Raw genomic sequence first — 27,902 nt, 5'->3', positions numbered from 1 at the left:
GATTGAGTTTGGGGGTGATGAATCATAAGGGGGTTCAAAAAATTTGGGGGGGGGGGAGGGTTTCCTTTTTTTTTTCTTTTAAAATTTTCCATTTTAAGTTGGTTATTTCTAATTTATATTTAAAAGCAAATAATAATGATATGGTAGGAGATACACACCAAACAGGATGTGTAAATTATTATATAATAAGTATTGTGCAATAGCAAGAAATTTTCAATTGCACAGTATTGCACAATAGCAAGAAATCTTCAATTGCACAGTATTGGGCAATAGCAAGAAATCTTCAATTGCACAGTATTGCGCAATAGCAAGAAATATCCAATTGCACAATATTGCGCAATAGCAAGAAATTGTCAATTGTACAGTATTGCACAATAGCAAGAAATATTTAATTGCACAGTATTGTGCAAAAGGAGATACTTCGTATAAATTGCTTATTTCTTGACCAATTTCAATGGGGTTTTATTCTTGAATTCTTAGGGTTCTTTAATATGCTGAATCTAACCGTGTATTTAGTTTTTATACGACCGCAAAAAAATTTTTGTGGTTGTATATTGGTATGACGTTGGCGGCGTCGTCGTCGTCGTCGCCTGGCGTTGTCCGGCGTCGTCCGAAGACACATTGGTTTTCGCACTCTAACTTTAGTTTAAGTGAATGGATCTCTATGAAATTTAACCATAAGGTTCAATACCACAAAAGGAAGGTTGGGATTGATTTTGGGGGTTATGGTACCAACAGTAAAGGAATTAGGGGCCAAAAAGGGGCCAAAAATAATCATTTTTGTAACTTCCAGACATAACTTGTGTGTTAGTGTATGGATCTCTCTGACATTGTACCACAAGGTTCCATATCACAAAAGGAATGCTGGGATTGATTTTGGGGGTAATTGCCTCAAAATTTTAGGAATTAGGGGCCAAAAAGGGGCAAAAAACAAGCATTTTTCTAGTTTCATGACAATAACTTGTGTGTAAGTGTATGGATCTTTCTGAAATTGTACTACAAGGTTCCATATCACAAAGGGAAAGCTGGAATTGAGTTTGGGGGTAATTGCCGAAACGTTTAGGAATTGGGGGCCAAGAAGGGGCCAAAAATAAGCATTTTTCTAGTTTCCAGACAATAACTTGTGTTCAAGTGTATGGATCTCTCTGAAATTGTACTGCAATGTACCATACCACAAAGGGAATGCTGGGATTGATGATGGGGGTAATTGCCTCAATATTTTAGGAATTAGGGGCCAAAAAGGGGCAAAAAACAAGCATTTTTCTAGTTTCAGGACAATAACTTGTGTGTTAGTGTATGGATCTTTCTGAAATTGTACTACAAGGTTCCATGTCACAAAGGGAAAGCTGGGTTTGAGTTTTGGGGTAATTGCCCTAAACGTTTAGGAATTTGGGGCCAAAAAGGGGCCAAAAAACACATTTTCCTAGTTTCCAGACAATAACTTGTGTTCAAGTGTATGGATCTCTCTGAAATTGTACTGCAAGGTACCATACCACAAAGGGAAGGCTGGGATTAAGTTTGGGGGTGATGAATCATAAGATGTTCAAAAAATTGGGGGTGGGGGATTTTTTTTTTTTTTCCTTTTTTTTCTTTTTTTCCTTTTTTTTTTCTTTTAAAATTTTCCATTTTAAGTTGGTTATTTCTGATTTATATTTATAAGCAAATAATAATGATATGGTAGGAGATACACACCAAACAGGATGTGTAAATTATTATATAATAAGTATTGTGCAATAGCAAGAAATTTTCAATTGCACAGTATTGCACAATAGCAAGAAATCTTCAATTGCACAGTATTGCGCAATAGCAAGAAATCTTCAATTGCACCGTATTGCGCAATAGCAAGAAATATCAAATAGCACAATATTGCGCAATAGCAAGAAATTGTCAATTGTACAGTATTGCACAATAGCAAGAAATATTTAATTGCACAGTATTGTGCAAAAGAAGATACTTCGTATAAATTGTTTATTTGTTGACCAATTTCAATGGGGTTTTATTCTTGAATTCTTGGGGTTCTTTAATATGCTGAATCTAACCGGGTATTCAGTTTTTGGATTTTGGGCCCCATTTTTAAATTGGTCCACATTGAGGTCCAAAGGGTCCAAAATTTAACTTTGTTTGATTTCATCAAAAATTGAATTATTGGGGTTCTTTGATATGCCGAATCTAACCGTGTATTTAGATTCTTAATTTTTGGTTCCGTTTTCAAATTGGTCTACATTAATGTCCAAAGGGTCCAAAATTAAACTTAGTTTGATTTTAACAAAAATTGAATTCTTAGGGTTCTTTGATATGCTGAATCTAAACATGTATTTAGATTTTTGATTATGGGCCCAGTTTTCAAGTTGGTCCAAATCGGGGTCCAAAATTAAACTTTGTTTGATTTCAACAAAAATTGAATATATGGGGTTCTTTGATATGCTGAATCTAACCATGTATTTAGATTTTTGATTTTTGGGCCCCGTTATCAACTTTGTCCACATTGAGGTCAAAAGGGTCCAAAATTAAACTTTGTTTGATTTCATCAAAAATTGAATTCTTGGGGTTCTTTGATATGCTGAATCTAACCATGTATTTAGATTTTGGATATTGGACCATAATAGGTGAATTTCCAATTTAAAATTTTTAAGTTCTTAGACCACATTCATTCTGTGTCAGAAACCTATGCTGTGTCAAATATTTAATCACAATCCAAATGCAAAGCTGTATCAAGCTTGAATGTTGTATCCATACTTGCCCCAACTGTTCAGGGTTCGACCTCTGCGGTCGTATCAAGCTGTGCCCTGCGGAGCATTTTATTGGATTTTGGGGCCCATTTTTAAATTGGTCCACATTGAGGTCCAAAGGGTCCAAAATTAAACTTTGTTTGATTTTATCAAAAATTGAATTATTGGGGTTCTTTGATATGCCGAATCTAACCGTGTATTTAGATCAGGGCTCCCAAAATTATTTTTAGCCAGCCGGACATTTTATATATTATCCCGATTTTAATCCCTTAAGAGTAAATAAACAAAAGGCAATTATGGTATTCAGTTGCTGAGTTGGCCATATCAATGATCTGGGAAAAGTATATCTATATATATGTTCCTGCAATGATTGACATTAAAAAAAAACGATATTAAACTTTTTTTGATTCAAATTCGAAGTTCTGACGTAAACTGTTAAATTGGCAGTGCATCATTCGAAGTGTGCAACATCAGCGTACTTATATTTGCCTTAGAGTCTTTATTTGTGCAAAATAACGTTGTCAAAAACTTTACATTCGTTAAAATCTTATACCGGATCTTATCTTGACAACGGTAAAACATGGACCAGAGACGGATACGTAAATTCCGTGTACGTGTGCAAAGCATGAATGAGCGTACGTAGCTCTTTCTACGTTATTTCTTCAAGAAAATATTCGAAATAAACATGAGAGAAAGGTATCAATGACAATTTAAGCATTTTTTGAGGAAATTAGGATGCATAACTAAATTTCACACCTGCGCACACGTGTACTAGTTCAAACAGAGACATGTCTCTGATCAAACAACGTGGTTATGACGATTTTTCATTTTCACCTTTTAAATTTTTTCATCAAATCATATTTGTAAACGTATTTCTGATAATTTAAATCTTTTTGACTAAATTAGTTAGATGCAAACCGCTGAAATGTAAGAAAATAACTTTGAATAGACCGATCAATGTCCGGTTCAAAATAGTTTACCTGTCACCTGAACAGGTAAATTTCAGCTGTTCGACAACTAATTAGCCTTGATTAAAATGAGAAGGTATTAAAGTAGGGGTTGTTTTGATAGTACTTAATGATCATGTCACTTTTATGACCGGAAATGTGTGGCTGTTAAAGGCAAAAGGTTGGGTCAAAAAGATCGCGAATTATGTTAAAATGACCGTCTCTTAAGAAAGCCTTGAAAACTTAAAAGTAGATGACCGTTTCATGCTTTGCCCAGCCGGACTTTTACCGGACATTATACAAATGTCCGGAATATATGACCGTTTAGGAAGCCTTGATTTAGATTCTTAATTTTTGGTTCCGTTTTCAAATTGGTCTACATTAAGGTCCAAAGGGTCCAAAATTAAACTTAGTTTGATTTTAACAAAAATTGAATTCTTGGGGTTCTTTGATATGCTGAATCTAAACATGTATTTAGATTTTTGATTATGGGCCAGTTTTCAAGTTGGTCCAAATCGGGGTCCAAAATTAAACTTTGTTTGATTTCAACAAAAATTGAATATATGGGGTTCTTTGATATGCTGAATCTAACCATGTATTTAGATTTTTGATTTTTGGGCCCCGTTATCAACTTTGTCCACATTGAGGTCAAAAGGGTCCAAAATTAAACTTTGTTTGATTTCATCAAAAATTGAATTCTTGGGGTTCTTTGATATGCTGAATCTAACCATGTATTTAGATTTTGGATATTGGACCATAATAGGTGAATGTCCAATTTAAAATTTTTAAGTTCTTAGACCACATTCATTCTGTGTCAGAAACCTATGCTGTGTCAAATATTTAATCACAATCCAAATGCAAAGCTGTATCAAGCTTGAATGTTGTGTCCATACTTGCTCCAACTGTTCAGGGTTCGACCTCTGCGGTCATATCAAGCTGCGCCCTGCGGAGCATTTTATTATTTTTTGCGGTCGTATATTTGTATGACGTTGGGGTCATCGTTGTCGTCCGAAGACACATTGGTTTTCCCACTCTAACTTTAGTTTAAGTGAATGGATCTCTTTGAAATTTTACCATAAAGTTAAATACCACATAAGGTAGGTTGGGATTGATTTTGGGGGTTATGGTACCAACAGTTAAGGAATTAGGGGCCAAAAAGGGGCCAAAAATAAGTATTTTCTAGTTTCCAAACAATAACTGTGGAACGGTGTATGGATCTCTCTGAAATTATACTACAAGTTTCCATACCACAAAGGGATGGTTAGGATTTGCTTTGGGGGGTTATGGCTCAAACCGTTTAGGAATTAGGGGCAAAAAAGGGGGAAAAACAAGGTTGTCCTGGTTAATGGACAAATACTTTAGTACAAAACATAATTTAAAGCAGTTTAAGGGAGATAAATCAAATACATCATTGAAATTACCTCCCTTACACTGCTTTTAAATTATGTATAAAGTAATGGTTAATGAACAATTAAGATAATTTAAAACAGTGTAAGGGAGGTAATCCAAATACAACATTTTGGTTACTTCCCTTACACTGCTTTTAAAGTATGTTTAAAGAAATGCATATTTATAAAGGAAGACCAGTAAAAATATCTGCAAAAGTTGCATCTTTTTTTTTACAAAAAAAACCATATGAAAGATTTGACACTATATTTTAAATTCTATTATAAAATAGATTAAGTTAGCACTATGGTAAATTTAAATGGGTAATTATGGTTGCAAACTCCATTGGAAATTTGAATTGAGATTATGACCATATCTTGAGGGAAAGAATTTTTTGGGGGAAAAAGGGGGGGGGGTTCAATTTTTTCTCATTTCAGATTTCAGAAATTAAAAAGAATTATTCTTCAAATATTATTTTTTTTTCAAATTTCAAATATTGAAAAATTTCAAGAAGTAATCTTTAATTGCACAGTATGGCGCATTAGATTTGTAAAATCTTTGACCACATTTATTTATTTGTTATGCCGAATCTAACTGTGTATTTAGATTTTTAATTTTGGGTCCAGTTTTCAAATTGGTCTACATTAAGGTCCAAAGGGTCCAAAATTAAACTTTGTTTGATTTTAACAAAAATTAAATATATATGGTTTTCTTTGATATGCTGAATCTAAACATATATTTAGATTTTTGATTTTTGGCCCAGTTTTCAAGTTGGTCCAAATTGGGGTCCAAAATTAAACTTTGTTTGATTTCAACAAAAATTGAATATATGGGGTTCTTTGATATGCTGAATCTAACCATGTATTTAGATTTTTTATTTGTGGACCCTCCTATCAAATTGGTTCATATTGCGGTCAAAAGGGTCCAATATTAAACTTCGTTTGAATACATCAAAAATTGAATTATTGGGGTTCTTTGATATGCCAAATCTAACCGTGTATTTAGATTTTTAATTTTGGGTCCTGTTTTTATACGCCCGTATACGGGACGTATTATGGTATACCGTTGTCCGTCCGTCTGTCCGTCCGTCCGTCATCAACATGTCGGACATTAATTCAAAAACACTTTAACCAATATGCATAAAACTTTGGGAAATTGTTTATATCTATTGATGTGAGCTCCCTTTCGTTTTTAATAAATTTCGGATTTACCGTTTTTGAGTTTTGGGGTTTTATTCATTAAAAAAGGGGGGATTTTCTAGTTTTCGGACAATAACTCGAAAACAATTTCACCAATTTGCATGAAACTTTTGTGAATTGTGTATATCTATTGACATGAGCTCCCTTTCGTTTTTTATAAATTTCAGATGTACCGTTTCCGAGTTTTTGGGTTTTATTCATTAAAAAAGGGGGGATTTTCCAGTTTTCGGACAATAACTCAAAAACAATTTCACCAATTTGCAAGAAACTTTGGTGAATTGTTTATTTCTATCGACATGAGCTCCCTTTTGATTTTTATAAATTTTAGACTATACATTTTCGATTTATGGGTTTTTTTTTCATTACAAAAAGGGGGATTTTCCAGTTTTCAGACAATAACTCAAAAATGCTGTAAGCATTTTTTATGAAACTTTGGTAAATTGTTTATATCTATTGATGTAAGCTCCCTTTTGATTTTTATAAATTTTCGATTTTACGTTTCCTTGTTATAAGATTTTATTTGTTTATAGTCTGACAACAGATTTACTAAGTATCGCGCAACAGCACAGTGAATTGCACAACAACACAGTGTATTGTACAACAGCAAGAAATCTAATATAATATAAATTCAATTCATATAACCAATTTCAAGTTCTTTGACTACATTTATTCAGAAACCTATAATATGTCAAATATTTAATTACAATCCAAATTCAAACCTGTATCAAGCTTGAATATTGTGTCCATTTTTGCCCCAACTGTTCAGGGTTGGACCTCTGCGGGCGTATCTAGCTGCGCTCAGCGGAGCAGTTTATTTAAATTGGTCTACATTAAGGTCCAAAGGGTTCAAAATTAAACTTAGTTTGATTTTAACAAAAATTGAATTCTTGGGGTTCTTTGATATGCTGAATCTAAACATGTGTTTGGTTCATATTGAGGTCAAAAGGATCCAAAATTAAACTTTGTTTGATTTCATCTAAAATTGAATTATTGGGGTTCTTTGATATTCCAAATCTAACCGTGTATTTAGATTTTTAATTTTGGGTCCTGTTTTTATACGACCGCAAAAAAATTTTGTGGTCGTATATTGGTATGACGTTGGCGTCGTCGTCGTCGTCGTCGTCGTCGTCGTCCGGCGTCGTCGTCGTCGTCCGGCGTCGTCGTCCGAATACATATTGGTTTTCGCACTCTAACTTTAGTTTAAGTGAATGGATCTTTTTGAAATTTGACCATAAGGTTAAATACCACAAAAGGAAGGTTGGGATTGATTTTGGGGGTTATGGTACCAACAGTTAAGGAATTAGGGGTCAAAAAGGGGCCAAAAATGAGCATTTTCTAGTTTCCAGACAATAACTGTGGAACGGTGTATGGATCTCTCTGAAATTATACTACAAGTTTCCATACCACAAAGGGATGGTTAGGATTTGCTTTAGGGGGGTTATGGCTCAAACCGTTTAGGAATTAGGGGCAAAAAAGGGGGAAAAACAAGGTTGTCCTGGTTAATGGACAAATACTTTAGTACTAAACATAATTTAACAGTGTAAGGGAGATAAATCAAATACATCATTGAAATTATCTCCCTTACACTGCTTTTAAATTATGTATAAAGTAATGGTTAATGAACAATAAAGATAATCTAAAACAGTGTAAGGGAGGTAATCCAAATACAACGTTTTGGTTACTTCCCTTACACTGCTTCTAAATTATGTTTAAAGAAATGCATATTTATAAAGGAAGACCAGTAAAAATATCTGCAAATGTTTTCATCTTTTTTTTTTACAAAAAAATCCATATGAAAGATTTGACACTATATTTTTATTAATTCTATTATAAAATAGATTAAGTTAGCACTATGGTAAATTTAAATGGGTAATTATGGTTGCCAACTCCATTGGAAATTTGAATTGAGATTATGACCATATCTTGAGGGAAAGAATTTTTTTGGGGGAAAAAGGGGGGGGGATAAAAAGAAATTGTGGGGGGCCAATTTTTTCTCATTTCAGATTTCAGAAATTAAAAAGAATTATTCTTCAAATATTATTTTTTTTTCAAATTTCAAATATTGAAAAATTTCAAGAAGTAATCTTTAATTGCACAGTATGGCGCATTAGATTTGTAAAATCTTTGATCACATTTATTTATTTGTTATGCCGAATCTAACAGTGTATTTAGATTTTTAATATTGGGTCCAGTTTTCAAATTGGTCTACATTAATGTCCAAAGGGTCCAAAATTAAACTATGTTTGATATTGCAAAAATTGAATATATGAGGTTCTTTGATATGCTGAATCTAAACATGTATTTAGATTTTTGATTTTTGGCCCAGTTTTCAAGTTGGTCCAAATTGGGGTCCAAAATTAAACTTTGTTTGATTTCAACAAAAATTGAATATATGAGGTTCTTTGATATGCTGAATCTAACCATGTATTTAGATTTTTTATTTGTGGACCCCGTTATCTAATTAGTTCATATTGAGGTCAAAAGGGTCCAAAATTAATCTTTGTTTGATTTCATCTAAAATTGAATTATTGGGGTTCTTTGATATTCCAAATCTAATCGTGTATTTAGGTTTTTAATTTTGGGTCCTGTTTTTTAAATTGGTCTACATTGAGGTCCAAAGGGTCCAAAATTAAACTTAGTTTGATTTTGACAAAAATTGAATTCTTGGGGTTCTTTGATTTGCTGAATCTAAACATGTGTTTAGATTTTTGATTATGGGCCCAGTTTTCAAGTTGGTCCAAGATAGGGTCCAGTATTTAAACTTTGTTTGATTTCAACAAAAATTGAATATATGGGGTTCTTTGATATGCTGAATCTAAACATGTATTTAGATTTTTGATTATGGGCCCAGTTTTCAAGTTGGTCCAAATTGGGGTCCAAAATTAAACTTTGTTTGATTTCAACAAAAATTGAATATATGAGGTTCTTTGATATGCTGAATCTAACCATGTATTTAGATTTTTTATTTGTGGGCCCCGCTATCAAATTGGTTCATATTGAGGTCAAAAGTGTCCAAAATTAAACTTTGTTTGATTTCATCGAAAATTGAATTATTGGGGTTGTTTGATATGCCAAATCTAACCGTGTTTTTAGATTTTTAATTTGGGTCCCGTTTTTTAAATTGGTCTTCATTGAGGTCCAAAGGGTCCAAAATTAAACTTAGTTTGATTTTAACAAAAATTGAATTCTTGGGGTTCTTTGATATGCTGAATCTAAACATGTGTTTAGATTTTTGATTATGGGCCCAGTTTTTAAGTTGGTCCAAGTTGGGGTCCAAAATTAAACTTTTTTTGATTTCAACAAAAATTGAATATATGGGGTTCTTTGATATGCTGAATCTAACCATGAATTTAGATTTTTTATTTGTGGGCCCCGCTATCAAATTGGTTCATATTGAGGTCAAAAGGGTCCAAAATTAAACTTTGTTTGATTTCATCAAAAATTGAATTATTGGGGTTCTTTGATATTCCAAATCTAACCGTGTATTTAGATTTTTAATTTTAAGTCCCGTTTTTTAAATTGGTCTACATTAAGGTCCAAAGGGTCCAAAATTAAACTTAGTTTGATTTTAGCAAAAATTGAATTCTTGGGGTTCTTTGATATGCTGAATCTAAACATGTGTTTAGATTTTTGATTATGGGCCCAGTTTTCAAGTTTGTCCAAATTGGGGTCCAAAATTAAACTTTGTTTGATTTTAACAAAAATTGAATATATGGGGTTCTTTGATATGCTGAATCTAACCATGTATTTTGATTTTGGACATTGGACCATAATAGGTAAATTAAAAAAATTCAAGTTCTTAGACTACATTCTTTCTGTGTCAGAAACCTATGCTGTGTCAAATATTTAATAACAATCCAAATTCAGAGCTGTATCAAGCTTGAATGTTGTGTCCATACTTGCCCCAACTGTTCAGGGTTGGACCTCTGCGGTCGTATCAAGCTGCGCCCCAGCGAAGCATTTTATTTTAATTGGTCTACATTAAGGTCCAAAGGGCCAAAATTAAACTTAGTTTGATTTTAACAAAAATTGTATTCTTGGGGTTCTTTGATATGCTGAATCTAAACATGTGTTTAGATTTTTGATTATGGGCCCAGTTTTTAAGTTGGTTCAAGATAGGGTCCAGTATTTAAACTTTGTTTGATTTCAACAAAAATTGAATATATGGGGTTCTTTGATATGCTGAATCTAGACATGTATTTAGATTTTTGATTATGGGCCCAGTTTTCAAGTTGGTCCAAATTGGGGTCCAAAATTAAACTTTGTTTGATTTCAACAAAAATTGAATATATGAGGTTCTTTGATATGCTGAATCTAACCATTTATTTAGATTTTTTATTTGTGGGCCCCGCTATCAAATTGGTTCATATTGAGGTCAAAAGGGTCCAAAATTAAACTTTGTTTGTTTTCATCAAAAATTGAATTTTTGGGGTTCTTTGATATGCTGAATCTAAACATGTGTTTAGATTTTTGATTATGGGTCAGTTTTCAAGTTGGTCCAAGTTGGGGTCCAAAATTAAACTTTTTTTGATTTCAACAAAAATTGAATATATGGGGTTCTTTGATATGCTGAATCTACCGTAGAAAGGCTTGTATAGTTCGCACTGGTACATAGTCCGCACCCCCTTCTCCCCACGAAATTTTAGGTAAAAAAACTTTTTGTAACTGTTAGAAAAGGTCTAATGAAACTCCGGTAATTTCAAATCCTGTGCGGTCGTTTGCGGTATTATCTTGGGAAAACCTGTTTTCCATCATCAAACAGAAGCTGAAACTGCTTGTAAATGATTCTAGAACGCTTCATGATTGTTAAAATAAGTTTAATTCACTTAAAAAACAATTTAGAAACTTGTGTATGTTTAAACAGGAAGTTTGAAAAGCACGTGTAAAAGAAGAAACTAACCGGTGAGAGTCGAAATCCGTACATAACAGATATCACTATAATATGACTTTGAAAGTAAAACAGTTCCATCCTTTTGTAGAACAGTCTTTAATATATCTATCACATTAATGTTTGAAGGGTCTTAAGCTAATACAAACCATATTAGTCGGTATAAAACACCAAAACGGAACGAACAATAACCGATTACGTTTTGTAGTTTACAAATTCTAAGCTGGTTTACGGTTGTCTTTTTCACTATGTTTGTATCGTTTCAATCAAGCAGATACCAGTTTATTTCAACCAATGCATTGAAAAGAAACGAGAAATTTGTAATGAAAGGTTTAGTTTTTATATTTATCAGTATTAATTTGATATTGAATAGAAATAACTTATTAATATGGATGAGTTAAAATTATTAGTTTGAAAAATGATAAGAACGCCCTCTACAATATAAATAACAAAGATGGCAGAACGTAAACAAACCACCTCGCATGCGAAATTGAAATTTTTCTCTTATTTCTTGCTTATTGTACTCTATAGTCCCCACCCCGTCTGGAAGGTCCAATTTTGGAGAATAAAACCGCGGACTATACAAGCCTTTCTACGGTAACCATGAATTTAGATTTTTTATTTGTGGGCCCCGCTATCAAACTGGTTCATATTGAGGTCAAAAGGGTCCAAAATTAAACTTTGTTTGATTTCATCAAAAATTGAATTATTGGGGTTCTTTGATATTCCAAATCTAACCGTGTATTTAGATTTTTAATTTTAAGTCCTGTTTTTATACGACCGCAAAAAAATTTTGTGGTCGTATATTGGTATGACGTTGGCGTCGTCGTTGTCGTCGTCCGGCGTCGTCGTCCGAATACATATTGGTTTTCGCACTCTAACTTTAGTTTAAGTGAATGGATCTTTTTGAAATTTTACCATAAGGTTAAATACCACAAAAGGAAGGTTGGGATTGATTTTGGGGGTTATGGTACCAACAGTTAAGGAATTAGGGGCCAAAAAGGGGCCAAAAATGAGCATTTTCTAGTTTCCAGACAATAACTGTGGAACGGTGTATGGATCTCTCTGAAATTATACTACAAGTTTCCATACCACAAAGGGATGGTTAGGATTTGCTTTGGGGGTTATGACTCAAACCGTTAAGGAATTAGGGGCAAAAAAGGGGGAAAAACAAGGTTGTCCTGGTTAATGGACAAATACTTTAGTACAAAACATAATTTAAAGCAGTGTAAGGGAGATAAATCAAATACATCATTGAAATTATCTCCCTTACACTGCATTTAAATTATGTATAAAGTAATGGTTAATGAACAATAAAGATAATCTAAAACAGTGTAAGGGAGGTAATCCAAATACAACGTTTTGGTTACTTCCCTTACACTGCTTTTAAATTATGTTTAAAGAAATGCATATTTATAAAGGAAGACCAGTAAAAATATCTGCAAATGTTTTCATCTTTTTTTTTTACAAAAAAATCCATATGAAAGATTTGACACTATATTTTTATTAATTCTATTATAAAATAGATTAAGTTAGCACTATGGTAAATTTAAATGGGTAATTATGGTTGCCAACTCCATTGGAAATTTGAATTGAGATTATGACCATATCTTGAGGGAAAGAATTTTTTTGGGGGAAAAAGGGGGGGGGGGGGTAAAAAGAAATTGTGGGGGGTCAATTTTTTCTCATTTCAGATATCAGAATTGAAAAATTTCAAGAAGTAATCTTTAATTGCACAGTATGGCGCATTAGATTTGTAAAATCTTTGATCACATTTATTTATTTGTTATGCCGAATCTAACAGTGTATTTAGATTTTTAATTTTGGGTCCAGTTTTCAAATTGGTCTACATTAATGTCCAAAGGGTCCAAAATTAAACTTTGTTTGATTTTAGCAAAAATTGAATATATGAGGTTCTTTGATATGCTGAATCTAAACATGTATTTAGATTTTTTGATTTTTGGCCCAGTTTTCAAGTTGGTCCAAATTGGGGTCCAAAATTAAACTTTGTTTGATTTCAACAAAAATTGAATATATGGGGTTCTTTGATATGCTGAATCTAACCATGTATTTAGATTTTTTATTTGTGGACCCCGTTATCTAATTGGTTCATATTGAGGTCAAAAGGGTCCAAAATTAAACTTTGTTTGATTTCATCTAAAATTGAATTATTGGGGTTCTTTGATATTCCAAATCTAACCGTGTATTTAGGTTTTTAATTTTGGGTCCTGTTTTTTAAATTGGTCTACATTGAGGTCCAAAGGGTCCAAAATTAAACTTAGTTTGATTTTAACAAAAATTGAATTCTTGGGGTTCTTTGATTTGCTGAATCTAAACATGTGTTTAGATTTTTGATTATGGGCCCAGTTTTCAAGTTGGTCCAAGATAGGGTCCAGTATTTAAACTTTGTTTGATTTTAACAAAAATTGAATATATGGGGTTCTTTGATATGCTGAATCTAAACATGTATTTAGATTTTTGATTAGGGCCCAGTTTTCAAGTTGGTCCAAATTGGGGTCCAAAATTAAACTTTGTTTGATTTCAACAAAAATTGAATATATGAGGTTCTTTGATATGCTGAATCTAACCATGTATTTAGATTTTTTATTTGTAGGCCCTGCTATCAAATTGGTTCATATTGAGGTCAAAAGGGTCCAAAATTAAACTTTGTTTGATTTCATCGAAAATTGAATTATTGGGGTTCTTAGATATGCCAAATCTAACCGTGTTTTTAGATTTTTAAGTTGGGTCCCGTTTTTTAAATTGGTCTTTATTGAGGTCCAAAGGGTCCAAAATTAAACTTAGTTTGATTTTAACAAAAATTGAATTCTTGGGGTTCTTTGATATGCTGAATCTAAACATGTGTTTAGATTTTTGATTATGGGCCCAGTTTTCAAGTTGGTCCAAGTTGGGGTCCAAAATTAAACTTTTTTTTATTTCAACAAAAATTGAATATATGGGGTTCTTTGATATGCTGAATCTAACCATGAATTTAGATTTTTTATTTGTGGGCCCCGCTATCAAATTGGTTCATATTGAGGTCAAAAGGGTCCAAAATTAAACTTTGTTTGATTTCATCAAAAATTGAATTATTGGGGTTCTTTGATATTCCAAATCTAATCGTGTATTTAGATTTTTAATTTTAAGTCCTGTTTTTTAAATTGGTCTACATTAAGGTCCAAAGGGTCCAAAATTAAACTTAGTTTGATTTTAGCAAAAATTGAATTCTTGGGGTTCTTTGATATGCTGAATCTAAACATGTGTTTAGATTTTTGATTATGGGCCCAGTTTTCAAGTTTGTCCAAGTTGGGGTCCAAAATTAAACTTTGTTTGATTTTAACAAAAATTGAATATATGGGGTTCTTTGATATGCTGAATCTAACCATGTATTTTGATTTTGGACATTGGACCATAATAGGTAAATTAAAAAAATTCAAGTTCTTAGACCACATTCTTTTTGTGTCAGAAACCTATGCTGTGTCAAATATTTAATAACAATCCAAATTCAGAGCTGTATCAAGCTTGAATGTTGTGTCCATACTTGCCCCAACTGTTCAGGGTTCGACCTCTGCGGTCGTATCAAGCTGCGCCCCAGCGAAGCATTTTATTTAAATTGGTCTACATTAAGGTATAAAGGGTCCAAAATTAAACTTAGTTTGATTTTAGCAAAAATTGAATTCTTGGGGTTCTTTGATATGCTGAATCTAAACATGTGTTTAGATTTTTGATTATGGGCCCAGTTTTCAAGTTTGTCCAAGTTGGGGTCCAAAATTAAACTTTGTTTGATTTTAACAAAAATTGAATATATGGGGTTCTTTGATATGCTGAATCTTACCATGTATTTTGATTTTGGACATTGGACCATAATAGGTAAATTAAAAAAAATCAAGTTCTTAGACCACATTCTTTCTGTGTCAGAAACCTATGCTGTGTCAAATATTTAATAACAATCCAAATTCAGAGCTATATCAAGCTTGAATGTTGTTTCCATACTTGCCCCAACTGTTCAGGGTTCGACCTCTGCGGTCGTATCAAGCTGCGCCCCAGCAAAGCATTTTATTTAAATTGATCTACATTAAGGTCCAAAGGGTCCAAAATTAAACTTAGTTTGATTTTAACAAAAATTGAATTCTTGGGGTTCTTTGATATGCTGAATCTAAACATGTGTTTAGATTTTTGATTATGGGCCCAGTTTTCAAGTTGGTTGAAGTTGGGGTCCAAAATTAAACTTTGTTTGATTTCATCAAAAATTGAATATATGGGGTTCTTTGATATTCCAAATCTAACCGTGTATTTAGATTTTTAATTTTAAGTCCTGTTTTTTAAATTGGTCTACATTAAGGTCCAAAGGGTCCAAAATTAAACTTAATTTGATTTTAGCAAAAATTGAATTCTTGGGGTTCTTTGATATGCTGAATCTAAACATGTGTTTAGATTTTTGATTATGGGCCCAGTTTTCAAGTTGGTCCAAGTTGGGGTCCAAAATTAAACTTTGTTTGATTTTAACAAAAATTGAATATATGGGGTTCTTTGATATGCTGAATCTAACCATGTATTTTGATTTTGGACATTGGACCATAATAGGTAAATTAAAAAAAATCAAGTTCTTAGACCACATTCTTTCTGTGTCAGAAACCTATTCTGTGTCAAATATTTAATAACAATCCAAATTCAGAGCTATATCAAGCTTGAATGTTGTTTCCATACTTGCCCCAACTGTTCAGGGTTCGACCTCTGCGGTCGTATCAAGCTGCGCCCCAGCAAAGCATTTTATTTAAATTGATCTACATTAAGGTCCAAAGGGTCCAAAATTAAACTTAGTTTGATTTTAACAAAAATTGAATTCTTGGGGTTCTTTGATATGCTGAATCTAAACATGTGTTTAGATTTTTGATTATGGGCCCAGTTTTCAAGTTGGTCCAAGTTGGGGTCCAAAATTAAACTTTTTTTGATTTCAACAAAAATTGAATATATGGGGTTCTTTGATATGCTGAATCTGACCATGTATTTAGATTTTTTATTTGTGGGCCCCGCTATCAAATTGTTCATATTGAAATCAAAAGGGTCCAAAATTAAACTTTGTTTGATTTCATCAAAAATTGTATTATTGGAGTTCTTTGATATGCCAAATCTAAACGTGTATTTAGATTTTTAATTTTGGGTCCCGTTTTTTAAATTGGTCTACTTATTAAGGTCCAAATGGTCCAAAATTAAACTAAGTTTGATATTTTAACAAAAATTGAATTCTTGGGGTTCTTTGATATGCTGAATCTAAACATGTGTTTAGATTTTTGATTATGGGCCCAGTTTTCAAGTTTGTCCAAGTTGGGGTCCAAAATTAAACTTTGTTTGATTTCAACAAAAATTGAATATATGGGGTTCTTTGATATGCTGAATCTAACCATGTATTTTGATTTTTGACATTGGACCATAATAGGTAAATTAAAAAAATTCAAGTTCTTAGACCATATTCTTTCTGTGTCAGAAACCTATGCTGTGTCAAATATTTAATCACAATCCAAATTCAGAGCTGTATCAAGCTTGAATGTTTTATCCATACTTGCCCCAACTGTTCAGGGTTCGACCTCTGCGGTCGTATCAAGCTGCGCCCAGCGAAGCATTTTATTGTAAATTTTTACAAAATATTTTCCACTGTAACTTCTGGGCCAAGTTCATTATAGATAGAGATAATTGTAAGCAGCAATAATCTCAGAATAAAAATTGGAGTGACAGATTTATTTGAAAATTATCTATTTCCTAAGTGGTAATGATTATAAGCTATATCATTAGACATTTTGAAGATTATTACATTATTAATTATGTCAGAGTACTATGTTAAACAACCATGGTTCTGTTCAATTAGATATTATAAATATTTCAGCATATGATAATGATTTATTTTCATTATTAATTAGATCTTGGAAATATTTTAGCATATGATAATCATTGGAGTGACAGATTTATTTGAAAATTTTCTGTTTTCTGGTAAGATCTGTAGGACTGTATATATACAGTTTGAAACTTACTAGTATTACTGTATAAATGAAGTATGGAATTTACTGTTCATTATTAGACATTTTGTAGATAATTAAGTGTCCGTTAATCATATATATTCTTACCCCTACCCCCCTTCAATTTGATAATGGGCTTTTATCTTGTAAACGGTTGAGATCCCTACTCCTAAACCTTATATATTCTTGTATGGGACAATAAAACAAATCAAATGAAATATTGGGATAGTCCTCGGGTTCACAGCTACCCTCCTTTTTTAGCTCACCCGGCCCGAAGGGCCAAGTGAGCTTTTCTCATCACTTTGCGTCCGTCGTCCGTCGTTGTCATCGTCGTCGTCGTCGTCATCGTCCGGCGTCGTCTGTTAACTTTTACAAAAATCTTCTCCTCTGAAACCACTGGGCCAAATTTAACCAAACTTGGCCACAATCATCATTGGGGTATCTAGTTTAAAAAATGTGTCCGATGACCCCGCCAACCAACCAAGATGGCCGCCATGGCTAAAAATAGAACATAGGGGTAAAATGTAGATTTTGGCTTATATCTCTGAAACCAAAGCATTTAGAGTAAATTCGACATGGGTAAAACTGATTATCAAGTCAAGATCTATCTGCCCTGAAATTTTCAGACAAATCTGACAACCTGTTGTTGGGTTGCTGACCCTGAATTGGTAATTTTAAGGAAATTTTGCAGTTTTTATACAAGCGCAAAAAATTTTTGCGGTCGTATATTGTTATGACGTTGGCGTCGTCGTCGTTGTCGTCGTCGTCTGGCGTCGTCCGGCGTCGTCCGAAGACACATTGGTTTTCGCACTCTAACTTTAGTTTAAGTGAATGAATCTCTATGAAATTTTACCATGAGGTTCAATACCACAAAAGGAAGGTTGGGATTGATTTTGGGGGTTATGGTACCAACAGTTAAGGAATTAGGGGCCAAAAAGGGGCCAAAAATAAGCATTTTTGTAACTTCCAGACAATAACTTGTGTGCAAGTGTTTGGATATTTCTGAAATTGTACTACAAGGTTCCATATCACAAAGGGAAAGCTGGAATTGAGTTTGGGGGTAATTGCCCGAAACGTTTAGGAATTGGGGGCCAAAAAGGGGTTAAAAATAAGCATTTTTCTAGTTTCCAGACAATAACTTGTATTCAAGGGTATGGATTTCTCTGAAATTGTACTGCAAGGTACCATACCACAAAGGGAAGGCTGGGATTGAGTTTGGGGGTGATGAATCATAAGGGGGTTCAAAAAATTTGGGGGGGGGATTTTTTTTTTTTCTTTTTTTTTCTTTTTTTCCTTTTTTTTTTCTTTTAAAATTTTCCATTTTAAGTTGGTTATTTCTGATTAATATTTAAAAGCAAATAATAATGATATGGTAGGAGATACACACCAAACAGGATGTGTAAATTATTATCTAATAAGTATTGTGCAATAGCAAGAAATTTTCAATTGCACAGTATTGCACAATAGCAAGAAATCTTCAATTGCACAGTATTGCGCAATAGCAAGAAATCTTCAATTGCACAGTATTGCGCAATAGCAAGAAATATCCAATAGCACAATATTGCGCAATAGCAAGAAATTGTCAATTGTACAGTATTGCGCAATAGCAAGAAATATTCAATTGCACAGTATTGTGCAAAAGAAGATACTTCGTATAAATTGCTTATTTCTTGATCAATTTCAATGGGGTTTTATTCTTGAATTCTTGGGGTTCTTTAATATGCTGAATCTAACCGTGTATTAAGTTTTTGGATTTTGGGCCCCGTTTTTAAATTGGTCCACATTGAGGTCCAAAGGGTCCAAAATTTAACTTTGTTTGATTTCATCAAAAATTGAATTATTGGGGTTCTTTGATATGCTGAATCTAACCGTGTATTTAGATTCTTAATTTTTGGTTCCGTTTTCAAATTGGTCTACATTAAGGTCCAAAGGGTCCAAAATTAAACTTAGTTTGATTTTAACAAAAATTGAATTTTTAGTGTTCTTTGATATGCTGAATCTAAACATGTATTTAGATTTTTGATTATGGGCCCAGTTTTCAAGTTGGTCCAAATTGGGGTCCAAAATTAAACTTTGTTTGATTTCAACAAAAATTGAATATATGGGGTTCTTTGATATGCTGAATCTAACCATGTATTTAGATTTTTGATTTTTGGGCCCCGTTATCAACTTTGTCCACATTGAGGTCAAAAGGGTCCAAAATTTAACTTTGTTTGATTTCATCAAAAATTGAATTATTGAGGTTCTTTGATATGCCTAATCTAACCGTGTATTTAGATTCTTAATTTTTGGTTCCGTTTTCAAATTGGTCTACATTAAGGTCCAAAGGGTCCAAAATTAAACTTAGTTTGATTTTAACAAAAATTGAATTTTTAGGGTTCTTTGATATGCTGAATCTAAACATGTATTTAGATTTTTGATTATGGGCCCAGTTTTCAAGTTGGTCCAAATCGGGGTCTAAAATTAAACTTTGTTTGATTTCATCAAAAATTGAATTCTTGGGGTTCTTTGATATGCTGAATCTAACCATGTATTTAGATTTTGGATATTGGACCATAATAGGTGAATGTCCAATTTAAAATTTTTAAGTTCTTAGACCACATTCATTCTGTGTCAGAAACCTATGCTGTGTCAAATATTTAATCACAATCCAAATTCAGAGCTGTATCAAGCTTGAATGTTGTGTCCATACTTGCCCCAACTGTTCAGGGTTCGACCTCTGCGGTCGTATCAAGCTGCGCCCTGCGGAGCATTTCTTTGTTATTATCTTAGATATCATTATAATATCTAATATCTAATACTATTAATTATGATTTTAACCTTATTTTACATGATTTCCAAAGCATCAGTAAATACAGGTGAGCGACACAGGCTCTTGAGAGCCTCTAGTTTTGAAAACCACCCCCTTTTTATACGACCGTAAAAATTGAAAATTTTTTGGTCGTATATTGGTATGTCGTCGTCGTCGTCGTCGTCGTCGTCGTCGTCGTCCGAAGACACATTGGTTTTCGCACTCTAACTTTAGTTTAAGTGAATGGATCTCCATGAAATTTTACCATAAGGTTCAATACCACGAAAGGAAGGTTGGGATTGATTTTGGGGGTTATGGTACCAACAGTTAAGGAATCAGGGGCCAAAAAGGGGCCAAAAATAAGCATTTTTGTAATTCCAGACAATAACTTGTGTGTAAGTGTATGGATCTCTCTGACATTGTACCACAAGGTTCCATATCACAAAGGGAAGGCTGTAATTGATTTTGGGGGTAATTGCCTCAAAATTTTAGGAATTAGGGGCCAAAAAAGGGGCAAAAAACAAGCATTTTTCTAGTTTCATGACAATAACTTGTGTGTAAGTGTTTGGATATTTCTGAAATTGTACTACAAGGTTCCATATCACAAAGGGAAAGCTGGAATTGAGTTTGGGGGTAATTGCCTGAAACGTTTAGGAATTGGGGGCCAAAAAGGGGCCAAAAATAAGCATTTTTCTAGTTTCCAGACAATAACTTGTGTTCAAGTGTATGGATTTCTCTGAAATTGTACTGCAAGGTACCATACCACAAAGGGAAGGCTGGGATTGAGTTTGGGGGTGATGAATCATAAGGGGGTTCAAAAAATTTGGGGGGGGGATTTTTTTTTTTTCTTTTTTTTTCTTTTTTTCCTTTTTTTTTCTTTTAAAATTTTCCATTTTAAGTTGGTTATTTCTGATTAATATTTAAAAGCAAATAATAATGATATGGTAGGAGTTACACACCAAACAGGATGTGTAAATTATTATATAATAAGTATTGTGCAATAGCAAGAAATTTTCAATTGCACAGTATTGCACAATAGCAAGAAATCTTCAATTGCACAGTATTGCGCAATAGCAAGAAATCTTCAATTGCACAGTATTGCGCAATAGCAAGAAATATCCAATAGCACAATATTGCGCAATAGCAAGAAATTGTCAATTGTACAGTATTGCACAATAGCAAGAAATATTCAATTGCACAGTATTGTGCAAAAGAAGATACTTCGTATAAATTGCTTATTTCTTGATCAATTTCAATGGGGTTTTATTCTTGAATTCTTGGGGTTCTTTAATATGCTGAATCTAACCGTGTATTAAGTTTTTGGATTTTGGGCCCCGTTTTTAAATTGGTCTACATTAAGGTCAAAAGGGTCCAAAATTAAACTTAGTTTGATTTTAACAAAAATTGAATTATTGGGGTTCTTTGATATGCCGAATCTAACCGTGTATTTAGATTCTTGATTATGGGCCCAGTTTTCAAGTTGGTCCAAATCAGGGTCCAAAATTAAACTTTGTTTGATTTCAACAAAAATTGAATATATGGGGTTCTTTGATATGCTGAATCTAACCATGTATTTAGATTTTTGATTTTTGGGCCCCGTTATCAACTTTGTCCACATTGAGGTCAAAAGGGTCCAAAATTAAACTTTGTTTGATTTCATCAAATATTGAATTCTTGGGGTTCTTTGATATGCTGAATCTAACCATGTATTTAGATTTTTTATTTGTGGACCCGCTATCAAATTGGTTCATATTGAGGTCAAAAGGGTCCAAAATTAAACTTTGTTTGATTTCATCAAAAATTGAATTATTGGGGTTCTTTGATATGCCAAATCTAACCGTGTATTTAGATTTTTAATTTTGGGTCCCGTTTTTAAATTGGTCTACATTAAGGTCCAAAGGGTCCAAAATTAAACTTAGTTTGATTTTAACAAAAATAGAATTCTTGGGGTTCTTTGATATGCTGAATCTAAACATGTGTTTAGAATTTTGATTATGGGCCCAGTTTTCAAGTTGGTCCAAGTTGGGGTCCAAAATTAAACTTTGTTTGATTTCAACAAAAATTGAATATATGGGGTTCTTTGATATGCTGAATCTAAACATGTATTTAGATTTTAGATTTTTGGCCCAGTTTTCAAGTTGGTCCAAATTGGGGTCCAAAATTAAACTTTGTTTGATTTCAACAAAAATTGAATATATGGGGTTCTTTGATATGCTGAATCTAAACATGTATTTAGATTTTAGATTTTTGGCCCAGTTTTCAAGTTGGTCCAAATTTGGGTCCAAAATTAAACTTTGTTTGATTTCAACAAAAATTGAATATATGGGGTTCTTTGATATGCTGAATCTTACCATGTATTTAGATTTTTTATTTGTGGGCCCGCTATCAAATTGGTTCATATTGAGGTCAAAAGGGTCCAAAATTAAACTTTGTTTGATTTCATCAAAAATTTAATTATTGGGGTTCTTTGATATGCCAAATCTAACCGTGTATTTAGATTTTTAATTTTGGGTCCCGTTTTTTAAATTGGTCTACATTAAGGTCCAAAGGGTCCAAAATTAAACTTAGTTTGATTTTAACAAAAATTGAATTTTTGGGGTTCTTTGATATGCTGAATCTAAACATGTGTTTAGATTTTTGATTATGGGACCAGTTTTCAAGTTGGTCCAAGTTGGGGTCCATAATTAAACTTTGTTTGATTTCAACAAAAATTGAATATATGGGTTCTTTGATATGCTGAATCTAAACATGTATTTAGATTTTTGATTTTTGGCCCAGTTTTCAAGTTGGTCCAAATTGGGGTCCAAAATTAAACTTTGTTTGATTTCAACAAAAATTGAATATATGGGGTTCTTTGATATGCTGAATCTTACCATGTATTTAGATCTTTTATTTTGTAGTCCCGCTATCAAATTGGTTCATATTGTGGTCAAAAGGGTCCAAAATTAAACTTTGTTTGATTTCATCAAAAATTGAATTATTGGGGTTCTTTGATATGCCAAATCTAAACGTGTTTTTAGATTTTTAATTTTGGGTCCCGTTTTTTAAATTGGTCTACATTAAGGTCCAAAGGGTCCAAAATAAAACTTAGTTTGATTTTAACAAAAATTGAATTCTTGGGGTACTTTGATATGCTGAATCTAAACATGTGTTTAGATTTTTGATTATGGGACCAGTTTTCAAGTTGGTCCAAGTTGGGGTCCAAAATTAAACTTTGTTTGATTTCAACAAAAATTGAATATATGGGGTTCTTTGATATGCTGAATCTAACCATGTATTTTGATTTTGGACATTGGACCATAATAGGTAAATTAAAAAAATTGAAGTTCTTAGACCACATTCTTTCTGTGTCAGAAACCTATGCTGTGTCAAATATTTAATCACAATCCAAATTCAGAGCTGTATCAAGCTTGAATGTTGTGTCCATACTTGCCCCAACTGTTCAGGGTTCGACCTCTGCGGTCGTATCAAGCTGCGCCCAGCGAAGCATTTTATTTTTTTTGAAAACTTGTAAACAGTCAAGATCCTCACCCTGAAACCATATATATTCTTGTATGTTACAATAAAACAAATCAAATGACATAAAAGTCAAATCCCCTGGGGTCATTCCCACCTTCTTTCTGTTTAAGAACTTGTAAACGGTTGAGATCCCCACCCCTAAACCATATATATTCTTGTATGGGACAATAAAACTAATCAAATGAAATATAGGGGAAGTCCATTTGGGTAACCCCTACCCCCCTTTTTTTTGATAACTTGTAAACGGTCAAGATTCCCACCCAGAAACCATATATATTCTTGTATGGGACAATATATCAAATCAAATGAAATATAGGGGAAGTCCACGGGGGTAAACACTACCCCCTTCTTTTTGAAAACTTGTAAACGGTTGAGATCCCCACCCCTATACCATATATAGTCTTGTATGGGACAATAAAACAAATCAATTGAAATTTAGGGGAAGTCCCCTGGGGTAACCCCCACCCCCCTTTTTTTTTTGAAAACTTGTAAACAGTCAAGATCCTCACCCTGAAACCATATATATTCTTGTATGTTACAATAAAACAAATCAAATGACATAAAAGTCAAATCCCCTGGGGTCATCCCCAGCGTGTCTGTTTGAGAACTTGTAAACGGTCGAAATCCCCACCCCTAAACCATATATATTTTTGTATGGGACAATAAAACAAATCAATTGAAATTTAGGGGAAGTCCCCTGGGGTAACCCCCACCCCCCTTTTTTTTTGAAAACTTGTAAACAGTCAAGATCCTCACCCTGAAACCATATATATTCTTGTATGTTACAATAAAAGAAATCAAATGACATAAAAGTCAAATCCCCTGGGGTCATCCCCACCTTCTTTCTGTTTTAGAACTTGTAAACGGTTGAGATCCCCACCCCTAAACCATATATATTCTTGTATGGGACAATAAAACTAATCAAATGAAATATAGGGGAAGTCCATTTGGGTAACCCCTACCCCCCTTTTTTTTGATAACTTGTAAACGGTCAAGATTCCCACCCAGAAACCATATATATTCTTGTATGGGACAATATATCAAATCAAATGAAATATAGGGGAAGTCCACGGGGGTAAACACTACCCCCTTCTTTTTGAAAACTTGTAAACGGTTGAGATCCCCACCCCTAAACCATATATAGTCTTGTATGGGACAATAAAATAAAGCAAATTAAATTTAGGGGAAGTCCCCTGGGGTAACCCCTACTCTCCTTTTTTTTGAATACTTGTAAACGGTCAAGATCCCCACCGTGAAACCACATATATTCTTGTATGTTACAATAAAACAAATGAAATGAAATAAAAGGTGAGTTCCTTGGGGTCATTCCCACCTTCTTCCTGTTTAAGAACTTGTAAATGGTCGAGATCCCCGCCCCTAAACCATATATATCCTTGTATTGGACAAATAAAAAAATCATATGAAATAAAGGGCAGGTCCCCTGGGAAAATTAATCAGTTTGTGTTATATTTGAAAATAAATTAAATATATATAGGGTTCTTTCAAGTGCTGAATCTGAACTTGTTTTTAATTAGATAATAATCTATTTTTATTATGAGATAAAGTTTTTGACATTGATAGATAAGTTGCAGATCTGTATTATTTTTTGACACATGAAAGAAACAATATAAGCAACTATTAATTAAATTTGATTATAATATGGAAATAGATATAACATCATATCTGATTGAGAGAAGTATTTTGCTGGTTTTTAACTGGTTTATGGAAATAAGTTTGAGTTATTTGTTTTGAAAAGTGATGTGTTTAATTGATAGATATAAAATTATATCTAATTTTAGAGATTTATGAGTGGTTAAGTCATATCTAATTTTAGAGAAGTATTTTGATGTTTTGTTACTGGTTCATGGAAATAAATTTGAGTTATTGGCGAAATATCATTGGTAAATTGTTTGAAACTTTTTTGGTAGGCTGTATGTCTGTCTGTCTGTCTTTCTGTCTGTTTGTCCTTCAGTTTGGCAAATCAGTTTGCCACACTTTTATGCCTGTAGTTGAGGGGGCATTAAGTTTTACCCTTGTCTGTCTGTAAGTAAGTATACTGTATGTCCCAAAATTGGTTTTTGTTCTCTACAGGACAATAAAACAAATCAAATGAAATATAGGGGAAGTCCATTGGGGCAACTACCACCCCCCTTCTTTTTAATAACTTGTAAAAGGTCAAGATCCCCACCCTGAAACCATATACCTATGTTCTTGTATGTTACAATAAAACAAATCAAATCCATTTTTAATATCCAGAAGTGGAATTTTAAAATATTTATCTCTTGTTATTATTTTATGACTTATTGTGTCTTATCTCACAATAAAAATTGGAGTGACAGATTTATTTGAAAATTATCTATTTCCTAAGTGGTGATGATTATAAGCTATATTATTAGACATTTTGAAGATTATTACATTATTTATTATTAATTAGATCTGGGTTATATCTTAGCATATGATAATCATTGCAGTGACAGATTTATTTAAAAAATTCTGTTTCCTGATAAGATCTGAAGGACTGTTTATATAAAGTTTGATATTTACTAGTAGGACTGTATAAATGAAGTTTGAAATTAACTGTTCATTATAAGACATTTTGTATATAATAAAGTCTCCCTAAACCATATTTATTCTTACCCCAACCCCCCTTCAATTTGAGAATGTGCTCTTATCTTGTAAACGGTCGAGATCCCCACCCCTAAACCATATATATTCTTGTATGGGACAATAAAAACAAATCAAACGAAATATCGGGGGAGTCCCCGGGACCACCTCCAACCCCCTTCTATTTGATAACTTGTAAACGGTCAAGATCCCCACCCTGAAACCATATATATTCTTGTATGGGACAATAAAACAAATCAAATGAAATATAAGGCGAGTCCCCTGGGGTCACCCCCACCCCATCCTGTTTGAGAACTTGTAAAAAGTGGAGATCCCTACCCCTAAACCATATATATTCTTGTATGGGACAATAACACTTATCAAATGAAATATAGGGGAAGTCCAGGGGGTCACCCCCATCCCTCTTCTTTTTGAAAACTTGTAAATGGTCAAGATCCCCATCCCTAAACCATATATATTCTTGTATGGGTCAATAAAACAAATCAAATGAAATTGAGGGGAAGTCCCCTGGGGTAACCCCCACCCCCCTTCTTATTGAAAACTTGTAAATGGTCAAGATCCCCACCCCGAAATCATATATATTCTTGTATGGGACAATAAAACAAATCAAATGAAATAAAAGGCGAGTCCCCTGGGGTCACTCAACCCCCTCCTGTTTGAGAACTTGTAAACAGTCGAGATCCCCACCCCTTATACATATATATTCTTGTATGGGACAATAAAACAAATCAAATGAAATATAGGGAAAGTCCATGGGGGTAACCCCCACCCCCCTTCTTTTTGATAACTTGTCAACGGTCGAGATCCGCACCCCTAAACCATATATATTCTTGAATGGGACAATAAAAAAATTCAAATGAAATTGAGGGAAAGTCCCCTGGGGTAACCCTCACCCCCCTTCTTTTTGAAAACTTGTAAATGGTTAAGATCCCCACCCCGAAACCATATATATTCTTGTATGGGACAATAAAACTAATCAAATGAAATATAAGGTGAGTCCCCTTGGGTCACCCCCACCCCCTCCTGTTTAAGAACTTGTAAACGGTTGAGCTTTTCATTTTTATACACCCTAAATTAAACTTTTGTTTAATTTCATCAAATATTGAATTCTTTGGTTCTTTGATATGCTGATTCTAACAATGTTTGAGTGTTAAATCATATCTAATTTTAGAGAACTTAGTTATCACTGGTTGTTGTTATTATATTATTGATTATAATTTGAAAAATTGCATCATATCTTATTTTAGAGAACTATTTATCCAGTTTGGGTTATTTCCATTTGCACAGAAAATATTATGGATAAAATTAACCTGTGTTTCATTTCAACATAAATTAAATATATATATAGGGTTCTTTCAAATGCTGAATCTAAACTCTATTTAAATATTAGATTTTTAGGCCCAGTTTTCAAGTTAGTCCAAATCAGGGTCCAAAATTAAACTTTGATTGATTCACAAAAATTGAATATATGGGGTTCTTTGATATGCTGAATCTAACCATGTATTTTGATTTTGGACATTGGACCATAATAGGTAAATTAAAAAAATTGAAGTTCTTAGACCACATTCTTTCTGTGTCAGAAACCTATGCTGTGTCAAATATTTAATCACAATCCAAATTCAGAGCTGTATCAAGCTTGAATGTTGTGTCCATACTTGCCCCAACTGTTCAGGGTTCGACCTCTGCGGTCGTATCAAGCTGCGCCCAGCGAAGCATTTTATTTTTTTTGAAAACTTGTAAACAGTCAAGATCCTCACCCTGAAACCATATATATTCTTGTATGTTACAATAAAACAAATCAAATGAC

General features: G+C 33.2%; 1 protein-coding gene and 3 long non-coding RNA genes across 6 annotated transcripts in view; 2 read left to right on the top strand and 2 right to left on the bottom strand.

Moving 5' to 3' along the window:
• The window catches only part of LOC127724673 (phosphatidylinositol-binding clathrin assembly protein LAP-like), a 488,025-nt gene that overhangs the window by 128,620 nt on the left and 331,503 nt on the right, over nucleotides 1-27,902 (top strand). The window lies entirely within an intron of this gene.
• The window catches only part of LOC127724764 (uncharacterized), a 567,962-nt gene that overhangs the window by 303,817 nt on the left and 236,243 nt on the right, over nucleotides 1-27,902 (bottom strand). The window lies entirely within an intron of this gene.
• On the top strand, nucleotides 76-12,610 carry LOC127724767 (uncharacterized). Its single transcript, XR_007992671.1, has 2 exons — nucleotides 76-703; nucleotides 12,095-12,610. It is a non-coding gene; the product is annotated as an uncharacterized LOC127724767 (long non-coding RNA).
• On the bottom strand, nucleotides 9,960-27,902 carry LOC127724790 (uncharacterized). The gene is made up of 3 exons (XR_007992694.1): nucleotides 27,680-27,902; nucleotides 14,620-15,785; nucleotides 9,960-10,089 (listed from the first exon to the last, which is right to left on the bottom strand). It is a non-coding gene; the product is annotated as an uncharacterized LOC127724790 (long non-coding RNA).

Source organism: Mytilus californianus, unplaced genomic scaffold (genome assembly GCF_021869535.1).
Source record: "Mytilus californianus isolate M0D057914Y unplaced genomic scaffold, xbMytCali1.0.p SCAF_14, whole genome shotgun sequence".
Classification (NCBI taxonomy): domain Eukaryota; kingdom Metazoa; phylum Mollusca; class Bivalvia; order Mytilida; family Mytilidae; genus Mytilus; species Mytilus californianus.
Note: the sequence above shows the minus strand (reverse complement) of the source record. Positions and strands in the feature narration are given on the sequence as shown.